At 33.8% G+C, this 19,324-nt stretch overlaps 1 protein-coding gene and 1 long non-coding RNA gene across 2 annotated transcripts in view; both read left to right on the forward strand.

The window, feature by feature from the left end:
- Positions 1-18,894, forward strand: part of LOC117690508 (uncharacterized) — a 46,374-nt gene extending 27,480 nt beyond the window's left edge. The window contains exons 2-4 of the long non-coding RNA XR_010708626.1: positions 17,421-17,610; positions 17,878-17,988; positions 18,829-18,894. This is a non-coding gene — a long non-coding RNA (uncharacterized lncRNA). The remainder of the gene's footprint in view (positions 1-17,420; positions 17,611-17,877; positions 17,989-18,828) is intronic.
- LOC105340291 (uncharacterized) overlaps positions 1-19,324 on the forward strand; it is a 754,579-nt gene that overhangs the window by 710,154 nt on the left and 25,101 nt on the right. The window lies entirely within an intron of this gene.

Here is a 19,324-nt window from a genome sequence, read left to right on the forward strand (position 1 = left end):
CCCCCTTCATTCAGGTTTCAATATTCTTATGGGCATATGATTTTTGCACTCAAAAAGCCGTTTCCTTTGCTCACGGAGTTCCTCTGGTTGATGACTCGAGATTCTGATAGGTGACCGTTTATCTTTTAACACCCTGATCCTGCTCATGATCAGATCTTTGTCGTTCTTACTATTGAACTGTACACACACAGGCCTTAGGTGTTTTCTGTTTGGATTAATCCCACCCCCCCCCTCCCATTTTGAATGATCCTTTGATCTGCAGTTTGGCAACAATTTTGTTTTTGGGATCTAAATCATGAATAAACAAATTTTTAACAATTTTCGCGAAACCTATTTCATCAGATTTTTTCCGTGCATTTTTCATCTATACCATTGATAATGATATTGTTTTCTAATGATCGCGTCTTCAGATTTCATTTTTTTTCTCTTGTGTGTTAGTTTTGAACTCTAGTTTTGAGATGTAGTATTTCAAACAACCCATTTCTCTAGTCATTTTGTCTTGTGAGTCTTTTAATTCAGTTATTGAATAAATAGTATCGTTTGCTTGCTCATGGACCTGTTCTAGACGTTCTGGAACCCCGTGTTTCCCCCGTAGTTCTTTTGTTATTTCGTCCATATGCCGCCATTGACTATCTAAACGGAACATGACGCTCGTTAGGGTACTCTGAATACTTGAAATGCCCTGCATAATTTCTCGAAACTGGAAGCCTTGCACCCCGGAGTTTTTATCTATATCCTTATATTGAGTGTAATCCATTTCGTACAGGGGTCTTTTTGGGGGGGGGGGTTGTTATATCAACCATTTGTTTACAAAAAGGCAGTGCGTTTATCAGGGAAAATGTTAACAACAGTTGAGTATCGCTCACCTTCACCTAGTGTCCGGCCTTTGTTTCCAATATTTTTTTATTTCTAGAGCAAGTTGCACACCACAATTCACCGTTATCACTCCAATTTTGAATATCGAATATTCACATACTAAATATTAGTTTTCAACTGTCTCACGTACTTTTTACAAAAGGTTTTTTTGGAAAAAAATATCCCACCGAAAAAACTACCCACTTACATCTCGGGCATGCGCATTTGATTCCTCAAACCGTTTCTTTATTCAGTGTTTGTATACATGTATATGGCGTCAAAGTGGTAATTTGCACCACTCATCCTCATGTAGCTTTCACTCTGATTGGATTGTGTTCGGCAATGCGTAAGGTACAGGTACACAGGTATTGGCTGGGCATTTTCATATCTTTATAGATGTACTTTTAAAATTAGGCCATTTTTATTCACCGGATTGTCGATGGGTTTTTTCTGTTTCCTGAAAACGACAAAGAGCACACGGCGTTGACCGATTAACAGAGGATGCATACTCCTCCTTGGCATCTGATCCTATCTTTAGGTTTTGTAGAGGCCCATGTTCGCTCTGCTCATGTTTTGTATTTTTCCTTTGGACTTTTAGTTTTGAATACTGTTCGTTATCACTGCATTTCATTTTAATATTCACAATGCATGTACAAATTAAATAATTGTCAATTTCGGCAGGGTTTGGGGAAATTGGTGTGGTTAATTACGTACAGATTCACTAATGTTTGATACATATGTATGTCTATTCATTCTATTCTTTCTTGTTATAATAAATCATACCAAACTAAAACAATGGATAACAAAATACTTTTATTGTTTTTACAGTGAGAATTTGACACTGTAACTAAATTGGGCACCTTATCACCCCTACGTTGTAATCGTATGGAACATGGTTTCTTTATATATTAAAATAAAATAAATTGAAGTTTGAGTTAGATGATTTAGTTACATTAAGGTTTTTACTTGGGAAGAGGATTCTTTAATTTCAACATTTTCGTAAAGTTTAGATATGATGTGATTAGTTTATAATCATATTGTCTAAAAAAACAAACTATAAGTGATTTTCATAGCAATTGCCGAAACCGGATTGATCATTTTAAATCAGATCAAAACATATTTTAGGTATTAATGATCTCATTCGGGATATCACCATGTAGATAAGGGGATGACGCCCCATCCTCAATAGAATTCAAATTTATCGGTTATTCTAACCGAAAAGCATTCCCCTCATCTCCCGGAACAAAAAAAAACAATTATACTCAGACCCCGCCCGGGTAAAAGTTATGGATTCGCACATGAATCTCTTTACAACAACCGCATTTTTTCAGGGTTAAATAAATCCCTACTTTAAACGTTTTGAGATGTAGTATTTCAAACAACCCATTTCTCTAGTCATTTTGTCTTGTGAGTCTTTTAATTCAGTTATTGAATAAATAGTATCGTTTGCTTGCTCATGGACCTGTTCTAGACGTTCTGGAACCCCGTGTTTCCCCCGTAGTTCTTTTGTTATTTCGTCCATATGCCGCCATTGACTATCTAAACGGAACATGACGCTCGTTAGGGTACTCTGAATACTTGAAATGCCCTGCATAATTTCTCGAAACTGGAAGCCTTGCACCCCGGAGTTTTTATCTATATCCTTATATTGAGTGTAATCCATTTCGTACAGGGGTCTTTTTTTTTGGGGGGGGGGAGGTTGGGGGGTTGTTATATCAACCATTTGTTTACAAAAAGGCAGTGCGTTTATCAGGGAAAATGTTATCAACAGGTGAGTATCGCTCACCTTCACCTAGTGTCCGGCCTTTGTTTCCAATATTTTTTTTATTTCTAGAGCAAGTTGCACACCACAATTCACCGTTATCACTCCAATTTTGAATATCGAATATTCACATACTAAATATTAGTTTTCAACTGTCTCACGTACTTTTTACAAAAGGTTTTTTTGGAAAAAAATATCCCACCGAAAAAACTACCCCCTTACATCTCGGGCATGCGCATTTGATTCCTCAAACCGTTTCTTTATTCAGTGTTTGTATACATGTATATGGCGTCAAAGTGGTAATTTGCACCACTCATCCTCATGTAGCTTTCACTCTGATTGGATTGTGTTCGGCAATGTGTAAGGTACAGGTACACAGGTATTGGCTGGGCATTTTCATATCTTTATAGATGTACTTTTAAGATTAGGCCATTTTTATTCACCGGATTGTCGATGGGCTTTTTCTGTCTCCTGAAAACGACAAAGAGCACATGGCGTTGACCGATTAACAGAGGATGCATACTCCTCCTTGGCATCTGATCCTATCTTTAGTTTTTGTAGAGGCCCATGTTCGCTCTGCTCATGTTTTGTATTTTTCCTTTGGACTTTTAATTTTGAATACTGTTCGTTATCACTGCATTTCATTTTTATATTCACAATGCATGTACAAATTCAATAACTGTCAATTTTGGCAGGGTTTGGGGAAATTGGTGTGGTTAATTACGTACAGATTCACTAATGTTTGATACATATGTATGTCTATTCATTCTATTCTTTCCTGTTATAATAAATCATACCAAACTAAAACAATGGATAACAAAATACTTTTATTGTTTTTACAGTGAGAATTTGACACTGTAACTAAATTGGGCACCTTATCACCCCTACGTTGTAATCGTATGGAACATGGTTTCTTTATATATTAAAATAAAATAAATTGAAGTTTGAGTTAGATGATTTAGTTACATTAAGGTTTTTACTTGGGAAGAGGATTCTTTAATTTCAACATTTTCGTAAAGTTTAGATATGATGTGATTAGTTTATAATCATATTGTCTAAAAAAAACAACAAACTATAAGTGATTTTCATAGCAATTGCTGAAACCGGATTGATCATTTTAAATCAGATTAAAACATATTTTAGGTAATAATAATCTCATTCGGGATATCACGATGTAGATCAGGGGATGACGCCCCATCCTCAATAGAATTCAAATTTATCGGTTATTCTAACCGAAAAGCATTCCCCTCCTCCCCCGGAACAAAAAACAATTATACTCAGACCCCGCCCGGGTAAAAGTTATGAATTCGCGCATGGATCTCTTTACAACAAATGCATTTTTTCAGGGTAAATAAATCCCTACTTTAAACGTTTCAATCGTGAAATATATCCCGATGTCAAACGCATCAAGAGGAAAAACACTTGAAATTTAAATTTTGAATCTCGTATTTCGAGTCTCAATTCAAGAATATCTTAAGCATGACGCAGCACTAAACAGAATATTAATCAAGACCTTATCTAAAACAGTGCAAATTCTATTTACTTAAGTATTTGAAAATTAAATTTTATATAATCTATGCGTCCTTATATGGATATTTAATGTCGTTGTTTTTTTATGAGGAGATGATTAAGCAAAATATAATTTCGGTGAACTATTTTTATTTTAATAATTAAGGTCGTCCGTTTCCAACGGAAGACCTTATAGTGATTGTAATGTTTTTTTATTATTATTTTCATCCCCTTTTCTTGTCCACAAGATTTCTCAGAGATGGCTGGATAGATTTTTATGAAATTTTCTAGAATGAAAGATAATGACAATATCTCGAGGGTTTTTTTTCATTTTGTCAAACATCATTTCTGGTCGTCCGTTTCACGTCCTGCGTTGAAAAAGCTTGTACATTCGAGATCTCAAAAACGGTAAAGACTTGAACATTCAAACTTTGTGGGATGATAGACCTTTTGTTGTAGGTGTGTTTAAACTATTTTGTTTTGTTTGTCGTAACTTCCAGTTGTCACCGGAAGTACTTCAAAATTAACTACTTTTACGCATTAAATTCCTTTTCAATAGAATAAATATTTAAGCATAAATCTACGCAAAAGTAATCTTTGCGATGTTATATCAACAACAAAATTCTACTTCCGGTGAGATATGTCAAATATCTCAGGTAGCTTTTTTGAAACACACTTTGTACAAACGAGATATCCGAGACTATAAGTGATCAAAGCACAAAACGTGCAAGGATGATATACATTTGATTGAGGATGTGTTTAACCGGTTTCATTTTGTCTTCCGTCACTTCTGGTCCACACAGGAAGGCTTTAAACATATCCAGCTGTTTATCAGTTTAACTTTTTGTCTTTGATATCTGTAGTGTGCTCGATGAACAATAAAATACAAAGGGCAAGTATACAAACATATTGTATAAAATTTACATTAAGCACTTCCGTTTGTCCGTTTCCTGTCCCGAGACAAAAAACCTTATTTCGATGAGATCTCAAAAACAGTGACGACTTGAACATTAAAACTTTTTGGGATGATAGACCTATGTATATACATGTGTTTACACAATTCTGTTTTGTTCGGCGTAACTTCCGGTCGTCACCGGAAGCACTTCAAAATTAACTACTTTTACGCATTAACTCATTTTGCCATAGAATAGATATATAAGTATAAATCTATACATAGGTTATCAATGCAATGTTATATAAACAGAAAAAATTCTACTTCCGGTGAGATATTTCAAATACCTCAGGTAACTTTTTTGAAACACATTTTGTACAAACGAGTTCTCAGAAACTATAAGCGATCAATGCACCAAACGTTCATGGTTGATAGACATTTTATTGAAGATATGTTTAACCGGTTTCATTTTGTCTTCTGTCACTTCCGGTCCACACAGGAAGGCTTTAAACATATCGAACTTTAAGTTTAAGTGTTTTCCTTTGATATTTGTAGTGAGCTCGATGAACAATAATGTACAAAAGGCAAGTATACAAGAAATATTTAATACAATTTACATTGAGCACTTCAGTTTGTCCGTTTCCTGTCCCGAGACAAAAAACCTTATTTCGACGAGATCTCATAAACGGTGTCGACTTGAACAATCAAACTTTGTGGGATGATAAACCTATATATGTACATGTCTTTAAACTTTTTATGTTGTTCGGCGTAACTTCCGGTCGTCACCGGAAGCACTACAAAAATTATGTTTTTTCTTTACTAATTTCTTTTACATGGAATGAATATACCAGTATACAATCTTAGATGTATCATCTTTACAATGTTAAATTTTCAAATAACTAACTTCTGGTGAGATATCTCAAATACCTCTATTTAGCTTTCCTTTTTACAAATTTGATGCCCGCAAGATTTTGTTACTGTAAGTGATTGAGACACAAAGCTTTCATGAATGATAGACATTTGATTGATGATATGTTAAGCGGGTTTTATTTTGTCAACTGTCACTTCCGGTTTTCACCGGAAGGATTCAAATAAATCATCTTGGGTGTTTCATCCAGCCTGATAAACAGTCATGTTCGCTAAGCAAATGTACAAAAAAAATACCAGCTTTTTTATTAATCACTTCAGTTCGTCCGTTTCCTGTCTCCAGACAAAAACTATTGTTTCAAAGAGATTTCAGACTTAGCAGAAACGTTAACAACCAAACTTTGAGGAAAGATTGACTGATGATTGTACAAAGGTTTAACCTGTTTAGTTTAGTTCGGCATTACTTCCGGTCGTCACAGAGAGTACTTGAAAAATTGTTTTCTTTTTCAATCTCATTGTTTTACGTGGAAGTAACGTCTGGATATATCATTCACAATAATTATCATATCAACTATTTTCTCTGTGTAAGAGAAGCTATGTCTACGGTTAAATTGATTCGTGTATATCAAAACGGAAGACCTTTTTGTTGCTTTTGCAACAAGAGTCTAGTTTTGTTTATTATTGAACATTTTTTTTCTCTCGAAGTGGGAACTAATTACTAAATACTTTATAGTTAAATAGACTTACGTGCATAATATCTAATATTAAGGACGTATGCCTTATAGATTACTATAGAGTCCTAAATCCTGAAATAAAGTTTATACACGGCTGAAAAACGGTCACCTTGATTATTTTCTCGTTTCTCATAGCTTAAACAATCTTGTTGAAAACTGCACTGCCAAACCTGGATACAGGTCTGATCTATTGTTTTGCTCGAGCTTAAAATAATCCTTTCCAGAGAGGGCGTGGTCTTTGGGAATTTAATATTTATTTACGTACAGATAAAGACTACGTTCAAAAGGTAAAAAATGTAAAACAATGTGTTAGTAATCCATATTTAGAAAACGCATAGAGTAAAAAAATTTGATGTAAATTCATGTATATAAAAAAGAAAAAAAACAGTATTGCAAAAAATAGGATTTCAAATCAGGTGCTTTTGTTGATTTAAAAAAAAATAGATAAAACTAGACACGATCTCGTTGCGAGCAACGAGGAGGTCTTCCGTCCGCTGAAGACGGAAGACCCTAATAATAAAATACTGTTTTTGTCTAAATCTTAATTAAAGAGTGTTTTTCAACTTGTACTACAGTCAAACACCCTTTTATGTTGAATATTTTAGTTAGAAAATTAGACAAAAAGGAGAGAAAGAAATAGAGAGAAAGAACAAATCTTGGCTCTGGCGAGATTAGAACACACAGCCTTTGCAGGTGTCTCAAAACATGGCTGACGCGAAATAATTCCCGAATTTGTCTTTGAATTTTGGGGGTTTCCGCCCGGGAGAGGAGTTGAGTTTTTGTATGAGATGAAAAACAACGTGTAAGATGTCTGACTATTCAGGTTTGGTAACAGTGCGAGGTCATTTGAAATATTGGTGCGTGTTTGTGTCTGGAGGGGGGGGGGGGGGGGTGAAAAGACCCGAGCTTGATTTTCGTCTTAAATAAATTCGAAAATAGAATTTTGAGGTGTGGATCTCGGATTCGGTTAACAACAATTAGGGGAAGTCCTAAAACAATGACTGATGCATTTTATCCATGTACTGTAAATTCCTAATTAAACGCGAGAAATTAGTATCTGCGTAAAATCGCGAGAAGCCCGTATCGCGAATTCTAAAGTCTCGCTTTTAATTTTGAGACACATGTGTCACACTCTGGTTTTCACCGTCGTGATACCGTCTTACCTATAAAATGTTTCCTTAGTAATAACATGATGGATCGAAAATGAATTATCGAAAGAATGAAATAATTACTCAAGATTTTGACATGTTTTAGAATTTAGCAGATAAAATTTCTATTTTCGTTTTGTATACGTTCACTTGTTTATCTGTTAGCACAGAAGAGTTCTTTAAATTTAGCGCGGTAAAATTTGAAGTTGAAATATGAAAAATTCGTGAAACTAATTAATATATATTAAGGATAACGAATTACTTACGTTATTTAGTCCAATAACAAAACTGATATAAGTTGAACAGAATATTTATAGTTAGATTTGATAATTTAAGAATTGTTATGATTTATTAATCAAATTCCTTTAAAAGTAAATAATAATAAAAAACGTTTCCAAATAATCTTAAAATAAGATTTTTTAACTAATAAATATTATTAAAAGTACTTATAAATAATTTTGAGCTTACCTGAGGAATCAAAATCAAAATCCGTAGAAATTAATTAAAAGATGTTTATTTCGATGAGCCGCAAGTTGGAAAGTGATTTCGTAAAAATCACTCACCAACGTGGTCACTCTACGGACTTGAAATTGACCAATCAGGTAACTCATTTTAAAAAGGTTAACGCCCAATTTCGGCAAAATTTCTTTGATGCTTGACACTGTTAGCTAAGCCAAAAACCTTAAGGTGTTACAACAATTACTCGCATTTCCGCAAAGAAGACCTGTAACAAAGACAGGATTGACTTGAAGCCGAAACAAAATAAATAAGTTTATCTACGTGGAATTTCGAAATGTCAAGCTAATAAACTGTTATAGTTAAGTTTAAATTGATAAATTTTAAACTTTTAATGTAACACATGTAAACTACATGAAACTATGATAAAATTTTGGCATTCGCGATTTTATGTTCTCACGATTTAATGGTAAATCATTGAATCGCGGAATTAAGTACTCGCGTAAAATAAGGAATCTACAGTATTTCAGTGTTGAGAATATTTTTTCGTGTCGTTTACTATTATGTTTGACTTTTTTATTTCAGCAGAATTGATAATATCTTTATAAATGTAGAAATAACGAAATCAGTAACACGTAAATTTATTCGGTAAAAATTTGATGACAGTAATTTCCAAAGTTCTAACATTCATAAGTAGTTCACACGCTATCGTAGATACAGGCTGAACGGAAAACAAGGAATATATATGCAACAGAAATATTACGCGGCTGCTTACATCCCTTGTACTCTGTAAATTTTAAGTCCACGTACAGGCTATACTCGCCGTTTGATCTCAGGAATTTCTTCTTAATTGTTCAATCCGCTGCATATTTGGCAGACAATAAGAATGGGGTCTGTGGTACATTTACACAAAATTTTATTAGGATTGAGTAAGGAGCTCGGGAGTTAAATTTTTTTCTACAGTACATGTCAAGCACGCCAATCGAAACTCGAATGCCCAAAAATTCATATCTCTCTTAAAAATGAACGAATAGGTTTGGTCATTAGTACAGTAATCTAAACTTGAACTAGGTTGAAAATAAGGTTCAAGATGAAAGATCCAGTAAAATCAGGTCAGAAAAACTAAATGAATTTGTGAATAGGAAGGGGGGGGGGGGGGGTCGGTGGGTGTACTGTGTAAATTTAATTTCCACGTATAGGCAATAAGCGCCGTTTAATCTCAGGAATTTCGTCTTTATTGTTCAATCCGCTGCATATTTCACAGACAATAAGAATCGGGTCCGAGGTTCATTTTCACGAATTTTCACTAGGATTGAGTGAAGGGCTTGGGAGTTAGAATTTTTTTTATAGTACATGTCAAACACGACAATTGAAACTCAAATGCCAAAAACTTCATAACTCTGTTATTAATGAACGAATTTACTGGTCTGGTAATTAGTACAGAAATCTAGAATGGTAATCAGTTGAAATTAAAGGCCCAAGATCAAAGATCAAGTAAAATCGGGCCAGAAAAACTAAATGATTTTATGAATTGGGAGGGGGGGGGGGGTCGGTCGGTGACTTCTATATTAAACGTTCGATATTAAATTCTAAATATCACATATTACTCAATTTCTAGATAAAATACATAATTATGTTAGAACAATGTATAAGTTTTTAAACCTTTACTCCATGTTACCTGTACTAGTTCTTATTCAAGAGAGAGAGAGAGAGAGAGAGAGAGAGAGAGAGAGAGATGAGAGAGAGAGAGAGAGAGAGAGAGAGAGAGAGAGATTACATAGTGTTTTATAATGTTCAGGAAATCAATATATAAGCAACCTATGTCAATAAACGCATGTATACATGCATGTGTGTATCTATATATATGGGATTGAATACTACTCAGTCCTCCTTTTTAAGCCAAGTAGAATAACGTGGGTGCATTGCTAAATGCTGTGTGCATACAGTCATTGAGATGGCGGCATTTCTTTGATGCCGGCAAAGCGACCCAGCGAACTCTAATGCGGTCGAACTGCAGGGGCACTTCGGCGGCATGTCTTTGATGTCGGCGATGCGAAGAGCGTCGGAATTTAGAGAGCTGCTGACAGAAAAGAGCTTAATATTTGTACTAAAAAAAAACCGCTATTTTTTTTTATTTATGACAAAAATAAAACGAAAAACATTCAAATCCATCATTTTAAAGATAAAACCATTAATCAAAACACAAATAAGAGAGAAAAAAGATTCGGCACTCAGGGACTGAACCCGGGTCGCCTGGGCACAAGTCCACCACTCTAACGACTGAGCTACGCGGACCCTCGCTTCAGGACTTTGGAGTCCAAAATCTCAAGAATGCGTGGATCGATTTTCAAACGAATTTCATATTCAGAAGTTTTGAGAGCGTCTCTATCGAATGAAAAAATAAAAAAATTCAAATAAAAAAATTAAAAAAATTAAGGTTTTTCATTTCCTTCCGGTGATAACCGGAAGTGACGGCGGACGTTCGGATATACGAAGGGCATTGCGGCCGTTCACTCTCTACCTTCTCTGAAAATTTGAAAGTCCTATCTTGAATACTTTTTGAGAAAAATCGTGAACAAGCAAAAACATAAAATCTTTAATATCTCGGTACCGGAAGTGACGACCATAAAATTCTCGTGTAATTTTTTTTACAAATTTTGTCATGAATAAGATCTGAAATTTTCATCCAAATCGGCTGAAGCATTTTTGAGAAAACGTGACAGAAAAAAAATTAATAATAACTAGACACGATCTCGTTGCGAGCAACGAGGAGGTCTTCCGTCCGATTTTCAGAAGAGGAAATGACCTTGCCTTTTATCTTCATCAACGAAACATATCAGGAAATCTGGTGATCTAAAAGAGCGATGGATGAAGGATTATACACCCCGTTGGATCGCTAATTTGAAGGATCAGCCCCATTTAATTTCATATTAAATAAGAGGTCTTTTGACCTAATAACAGGTCAAATGACCTGTAATAAAAAGAAACTGAAGAAAAAAAAAGAGGGTCTTCCTTTGTAAACGGAAGACCCTAATAACAATAAGAAAAGAAGGGTCTTCCGCTGAAGACGGAAGACCCTAATAATTAAAAGACTGTTTTTGTCTAAATCTTAACTGAAGAGTGTTTCTCAACTTGTACTACAGTCCAACAACCCTTTTATGTTGAATATTTTAGTTAGAAAATTAAGTAAAAAGGAGAGAAAGAAATAGAGAGAAAGAACAAATCTCGGCTCCGGCGAGTTTAGAACACACAGCCTTTGCAGGTGTCTCAAAACATGGCTGACGCGAAATAATTCCCGAATTTGTCTTTGAATTTTCGGCGTTTCCACCCGGGAGAGGAGCTGAGTTTTTGTATGATATGAAAAACAACGTGTAAGATGTCTGACTATTCAGGTTTGGTAACAGTGCGAGGTCATTTGAAATATTGATGCGTGTTTGTGTCTGGAGGGGGGTGAAAAGACCCGTGCTTGATTTCGTCGTAAATAAATCGAAAATAAGATTTTGAGGTGTGGATCTCGGATTCAGCTAACAACAATTAGGGCAAGTCCTAAGGCAATGACTGATGCATTTCACCCATGTATTTCAGTGTTGAGAATTTTTTTTTGTGTCGTTTACTATTATGTTTGACTGTTTTTTTTCAGCAGGATTGATAAAATCTTTCTAAATGTAGAAATAACGAAATCAGTAACACGTTAATTTATTCGGTAAAAATTTGATGACAGTAATTTCCACAGTTCTAACATTCATAAGTACATATGTAGTTCACACGCTATCGAAGATACAGACTAAACGGAAAACAAGAAATTTACATGGAACAGAAATATTACGCGGCTGCTTACATCCCTTGTACTGTGTAAATTTTAAGTCCCCGTACAGGCTATACTCGCCGTTTGATCTCAGGAATCTTAATTGTTCAATCCGCTGCATATTTGGCAGACAATAAGAATGGGGTCCGAGATACATTTACACAAAATTTCATTAGGATTGAGTAAGGGGCTCGGGAGTTAGAATTTTTTTCTACAGTACATGTCAACTACACCAATCGAAACTCAAATGCCCCAAAAATCATAACTCTCTTAAAAATGAACGAATAGGTCTGGTCATTAGAACAGTTATCTAGAATTGAACTAGGTTGAAAATAAAGGTTCAAGATGAAAGATCCAGTAAAATCAGGCCAGAAAAACTAAATGATTTTGTGAATAGGAAGGAGGTGGGGGGGGGGGGGTCGGTGCGTGTACTATGTAAATTTAATTTCCACGTATAGGCAATAGGCGTCGTTTGATCTCAGGAATTTCGTCTTAATTCTGCAATCCGCTGCATATTTAACAGACGATAAGAATGTGGTCCGAGGTTCATTTACACACATTTTCATTAGGATTGAGTGAAGGGCTTGGGAGTTAGAGTTTTTTTTTTACAGTACATGTCAAACACGACAATTGAAACTCAAATGCCAAAAGCTTCATACCTCTGTTATTAATACAAGTAAAATCGGGCCAGAAAAACTAAATGATTTTATGAATTGGGAAGGGGGGGGGTCGGTCGGTCGGTGACTTCTATATTAAACGTAGATTATTAAATTCTAAATATCACATATTACACATGTACAATTTCTAAATAAAATAAATATGTTAGAACAATGTATAAGCGTTGTTTGAAAGATGTAACTATTGATTTTTTTTTTACATCTGTTTATTCTTAGGCTCAAACACTCATAAACGGGTGGTCAATTTTCAAACCTTGTTGCAGTCACCCGTTTGTTTGTATTGTTACGTGTATAAACTTCGGAGGTTTTTCTTAATCCCAGACAGGCAACAGATTTGTATCAGTATATAGACATGCACAAAAAAAGAAAGAAAAAAGTACACCATCTGTAATAAAAATGACTTTTTAGCGTTGACTTCCAATCAGTAAGAAGACAATCATTAAACAATGAATTTCAAATTATTTGAATCCATAGACATTATCCCGTAACTTAAAATAAATACATGTATAATTTTTGTACGCAATGTACATTTAGCCTCTATCCAATTTACTGCATGTTACTTGTATTAGTTCTTATTCAAATGCTAAAACATTTGTACTTTAGAGAGAGAGGGAGGGAGAGAGAGAGAGAGAGAGAGAGAGAGAGAGAGAGAGAGAGAGAGAGATTTCATAGTGTTTTATAGTGTTCAGGAAATCAATATATAAGAAACCTATGTCAATAAACGCATGTATTCATGCATGCGTTTATCTATATAATTATGTAAATAAATACTAATCAGTCCTCATTTTAAAGCCATGTAGAATAACGTTTGTGCATTGTTAAGTAAATGTTGTGTGCATACAGTCAAGGAGATGGCGGCATTTCTTTGATGCCGGCAAAGCGTCCCAGTGAACTCTAATGCGGTCGTACTGCAAGGGAGCTTCGGCGGCATGTCTTTGATGCTGGCGATGCGACGAGCGTCTGAATTAAGCCAACTGCTGACAGAAACGAGCTCTATATCTATACTAAAAAAGCTGTTATCTTTGTTTATTATAAAAAATAAAACGGAAAACAATAAAAACCATCATTTTAAAGATAAAATCATTAAACAAAACAAAATTAGGGAAGAAATATAATCGGCACTTGGGGACGGAACCCGGGTCGCCTGGGCACAAGTCCACCACTCTAACGACTGAGCTACGCGGACCCTCGCTTCAGAACTTTTGAGCACAAAATCTCGGGAATGCGTGGATCGATTTTAAAACAAATTTCATATTCTGAAGTGTTTTAAGTGTCTCTATCGAATAAAAACATAAAAAAAATTCAAGTTTAAAAAATTGAAAAATTAAGGTTTTTCATTTCCTTCCGGTGACGACCGGAAGTGACGGCGGACGTTCTGATATGCAAAGGTCACTGCGGCCGTTCACTCTCTACCATCTCTGAAAATTTGAAGGTTCTATCTTAAATACTTTTTGAGAAAAATCGTAAACAAGCAAAAACGTAAAATCTTTAATATCTCGGTACCGGAAGTGACGACCAAAAAAAGCTCGTGTACTTTTCTTACAAATTTTGTCATGAATAAGATCTGAAAATTTCATGAAAATCGGCAGAAGCATTTTTTAGAAAACGTGGGAGAAAAAAAAAAGAATAATAATAATAATAGAGGAAAAGAATCAAAGCAATAACAATAAGGTCTTCCGTTGGAAACGGAAGACCTTAATAATAATAGAGGAAAAGAAACAAAGCAAAACCAATAAGGTCTTCCGTTTCCAACGGAAGACCTTAATAATAATAGAGGAAAAGAAACAAAGCAAAAACAATAAGGTCTTCCGCTTCCAACGGAAGACCTTAAAAAGGAACTCGAGTGTTTTAGAAACGAAAAGTTACTAGGCCAAATGATAGGGTCCCGAGCTCGCTGGATAGAGGAGGGTTAAAAACCATCAAAATACTTCTGTAATTTAGAATCTAGGAGTTATTTAAATAAAGCAATAAAACAAATGAATTAGAGGGTACTGGCACTGTATTCGAACAAACAGAAATTTTAGATGAAGTTTAGACATACTATGAAACTCTGTATAAAAGTGCAGATACAATTTTAGTTAATATAAATTTAAAAGAAGATTTTTCGAATTTTACTTCTCCTAAAATAGATACAAATACGTCCAAAAGTCTGGAGAGAGACATTGAGGAAGGAGAAGTTCTTAATGTATTGAAGCAAATGAAGAATAATAAATCCCCTGGTAGTAATAGGTATACTGCCGAATTAAAAAAAATGAAGTGATATCAACAATTACGGTAAAAGAGCCATTGGCTGTATTTTCTTAAAAAAGAGCATGCTATTTCTCAAGGGAATGGAATTATTTCATGTTTGCCAAAAGGTGACAATCCAAGACAGTTTCTAAAGAACTGGAGACCAATAACCCTTTTCAATGTTCTCTACAAGATTATATCTGGTTGTCTAAGTTTTAGAATCGAACAAGTTTTGGACATTATTATTTCAAATGCACAGTCTGATTTTATAAAAGGTAGATGCATTGGGGAAAATGCTAGCTTTGTCTACGATCTGATGTCGTACACAGAGATACATAAAATTCCGGGTCTTTCGGTCCTCATTGACTTCGAAAAAGCCTTTGACTCTATATCATGGTCGTTTATTCATACAGTTTTCTTTTTGGATTGGAGAATATATTATCCAGGGGATAACAATTTTTAACACAAATATTCATGCCTGCATTTTTACAAAGTTTTTTTTTTATCAGAACAATTTCACATACAAAAGGGTTGTAGACAAGGAGATCCTGTTGTTCCATATATATTCATTATACGTACAGAAATCCTTTCAATTCTTATTAGGGATAACAATGATATTATGGGCATTTTCGTTAAAAATAAAGAAGTTCACATAAAATATCACAGTATGTAGACAACACTTTGTTAGCCCTTGATAGCTCACCAAATCCTTGCTCGAAGCATTAGAAACTATAGATTTTTACTGAAGCTTTTTAAAATTTATAATTGATGCATTTAAGGCAAATAATGTGGATTAGTTGAAATAAAAACTGCACAATATTTCAAAGTTGTGGCTTACATGGAAAAATATTTTAGATAATTAGTTTATGATATTATGATTATTACTATTCTTCTTACTATTTATTTTTGCTTTTTGGGTTTTTTTTTAAGGAAAGTAACCATTTACCACTTATATTGAAAAATGTATGTAAATTTACTTGTGTGTGTGTGAGTATGCATGTGTATTAAATTTAAAGTTACTGAATTTATTAATGTCAACATTAGTACGTATGGAATAAAAACAATAAATTATAAAAAGAAAATAGATAAATAGAACAGACTGATAACTTTCTTGACACGATCTGTGCGAGTTGGTACAAATGATGTCGTACCGGTGTTGATTTGTAGCAAGGTGCACTTTGTCGAATTAAATAGTAATTTAAATGATTTTGATTTAATTTTTGTAATACAGTCAGTTCAAGCATATCTTTTACAACATACACCATAGCATAGCAGGGCATTGAAATCTCATAGCATAGCATTGGAATCTCATAGCATAGCATTGGAATCTCATACCATAGCATACAATCTCATAGAATCGCATTCGTCATATCATACCATAGCATACCATAGCATACCATGGCATAGCATACAACATTTTTTTAACTCGGTTTTAAATGTTTTTATTTGAAAAAATAAATGTTTACATGATAGATTTGTGGTATACTTTGGCTTCTTATTATTTCACTTCGAAATGTGTGGAACTCTTCTGTGTATGGAGGCGTTTTTGTTCGAATCTCATAGCATACTATAGCATAGCATAGCATACCATATCATTAAGCCTTCCAATTCAATTTCTCATAGCATACCATACAAATCTCATAGCATACCATACAAATCTCATAGCATATCATTAAAATCGCATACCATAGCATAGCATTAAATTGTAAAAGATATGCATGAAATGACTTTAATATTATCTTAAAAGCCATTCATAATTTTAGAGAAACATTTGCTTCTGAAAATAATTTATAGAAAAGAAGTCATTAAAATAAAATAAAATGTCCTTGTGATAAGGAAATATGTTGTAACTTTTGAAGAAAACCATTTACACATGGATTGTTTACAGCCAGTCTAAGCATATCTCTTACAACATACACCATAGCAAAGCAAACGAAAACGTATCTTTTAAATATTATACCATAACATTGGAATCTCATACAATAACAATGGAATCTTAAAATGTAATTTTCAATCTCATAGATTCTTATTCACCATATCGTGTAATAGCATACCATAGCATTTAACATGAATTAAAGTCGGTTTTAAATGCTTTTATTTTCAAGAATACGTTTTCACATTGCAGATTAGTAGTAAAGTTTTGTTTCTTATCATTCTACCTCGAAATGTTTAGAACTATTCTGTATACGGAGACGTTTCTGATAAGATTTCATAGCATGCCATAGCATAGCATCTCATTAAACCCTTCATCTTAATTTCCAATATCATAGCATACAAATCACATATCATTTCGTTAAAATTGTAAAAGATATGCGTGAAATGACTGAATATATTAAACAATATACTAGTATATAAAGACTGTCAAAACATCAAAAGTGTGATCAACAACACTATTAACATATTGAGACAAATACAAATAAAAAAATAGCAGATATGATTAGGAGAGCAATGCTTGTTAGATAAATATTAATTTCTTCAACTTTCAGAGACTATTGGACGGCTATGAGTTTCCAGTATACTCGACAGAACTATGTCCTAGAAATCAATCAGAGTGGAACAAGAGGTCGTCTGCCATCAACTGCACAGATAACAACGGATATATGTGTATACCAAACGATGACCGCACACAGCTATTAGAGTTTTGTTACATATACCCACGAATATTGATAACCAAAGGTAATGAAGACCCTGTCACTCTGTCTCACTTTTTTATATAATTATTCATAATAACAGTGTTACTGTAATCGAACGTCAATTAGATACACATGCATTCCAGTATTTTGAAATTTTTACAAATGTTTTTAATGCATAGTTTATCGATACATATCTCAAGAATTATTGTTACATGTACAACGAATATTTTGAATTTCCAATGGTTTATATCTTATATATAATGAATTTCTAGGTAATTATATTTTTCTATAACATTTAATGTCATTTCAGATACATGTTTATATATGTACACAAGCCTCTCCAGAGTGAATGCATACAACTGCAGGCACTTCAGATCCGGCTGCCCTTCCTCTATTTATCTCTCTTCTGAAATATTTAAGAGTAAGTTTCGTATATATATATAATTTGTATTGTGAAAAATCATTAAATATCTTGAACACATTATTATGTACATGCACTTTTCAATTGTTGATACAAGTATATATCATGTAAATTGAATATGTTATACTTGTTAAAAACCTTTGCTATTTGATTCTTTTTTCTGTAAAAACTTAAAGATAAATATTATGGACAAATATTTTTCTCTTATAAAAATAAAGAAAATTTAATGGACCAAAATTCCTTTTTCTCTAATTTGTGGATCAAAGTTTGTTTGAACGTACATGTCTTGGCAAAAATGGGTCATTTGACTGCTCGAATGTAAATTTGATATGATCAGACTATGTATATTTTTTTTATTGAGCTAGACATACATGTCATTCAATGTTTAATTGGAAATGAGTGTTGTGTTAAGCAAATCAAGTTACTGTCTGGATATTTTAGATTTCTTTCTTTTACGCTGGTGTCTAGTTACTCGCATAAACCGTTTTTCATTAATTTGCAAGAATATGATTTCGCGAACGCCGAATTTTTTTTTTAAAATTTATCATATTTTCCATGCGTCTGAAATATAAAAGCGATATTTTAGAATCCGCAAGATCTGCTTCTAGCGATTAGGAATTTACAGTATAGTAACTAGTATAAGTAAGATGTGTCTACATAAAATGTGTGTTACATTTAATCACAACAAAAAACAATAACTATATTTTTCATACTATTAGCAATCAGTATCAATTTATCCTAGATGTACTACCTTTTTCACAGCAAAAATCTTTTAAACCGAAAAACACACTTCGTTAATATATGACATATTGAAAACTAAAGAAATGAGCATTTTTACAGACCCAAGCTGCGTTATGATTGGAAATGGTTGTTTTCGTGCAGAACAATTTTTGTACAAGGTAAGAGTTTTGTTCATCATTACATACTTTTTTTCGTAAAGAATTTTCTTAAAAAGTTTTCGTAGATATTATAATTGACTCTATTAAATTTGGTGATACATGTATTGATGAAGCGTTTTCTTGAATATGAGTGTGTGATAAGTACATGTGATTGATATCAGCCTCAAAGTGTCAATTATGTCAGATATTAGATGGTTTGATGCGTGTTAGCGTCAATGCCTGCACAAAAGCTGGCGGTATAAGCAATTATTTTGTTCATTTCTTATTTTACAGTTTTCAAAAATCAATCAACAATATTTACCATGAGACTTTTGTCAGTACGAAAACGCATGTTCAAATAAACAAAACGTTTATGCATTAGTCTTATCATTCAGTTCGTATTGCGTCATACAATGAGAATGCACAATGGTGTGTACACCTCGACCCCTCCCCCATTT

Source organism: Magallana gigas, chromosome 8 (assembly GCF_963853765.1).
Source record: "Magallana gigas chromosome 8, xbMagGiga1.1, whole genome shotgun sequence".
In the NCBI taxonomy this organism is placed as follows: Eukaryota; Metazoa; Mollusca; class Bivalvia; order Ostreida; family Ostreidae; genus Magallana; species Magallana gigas.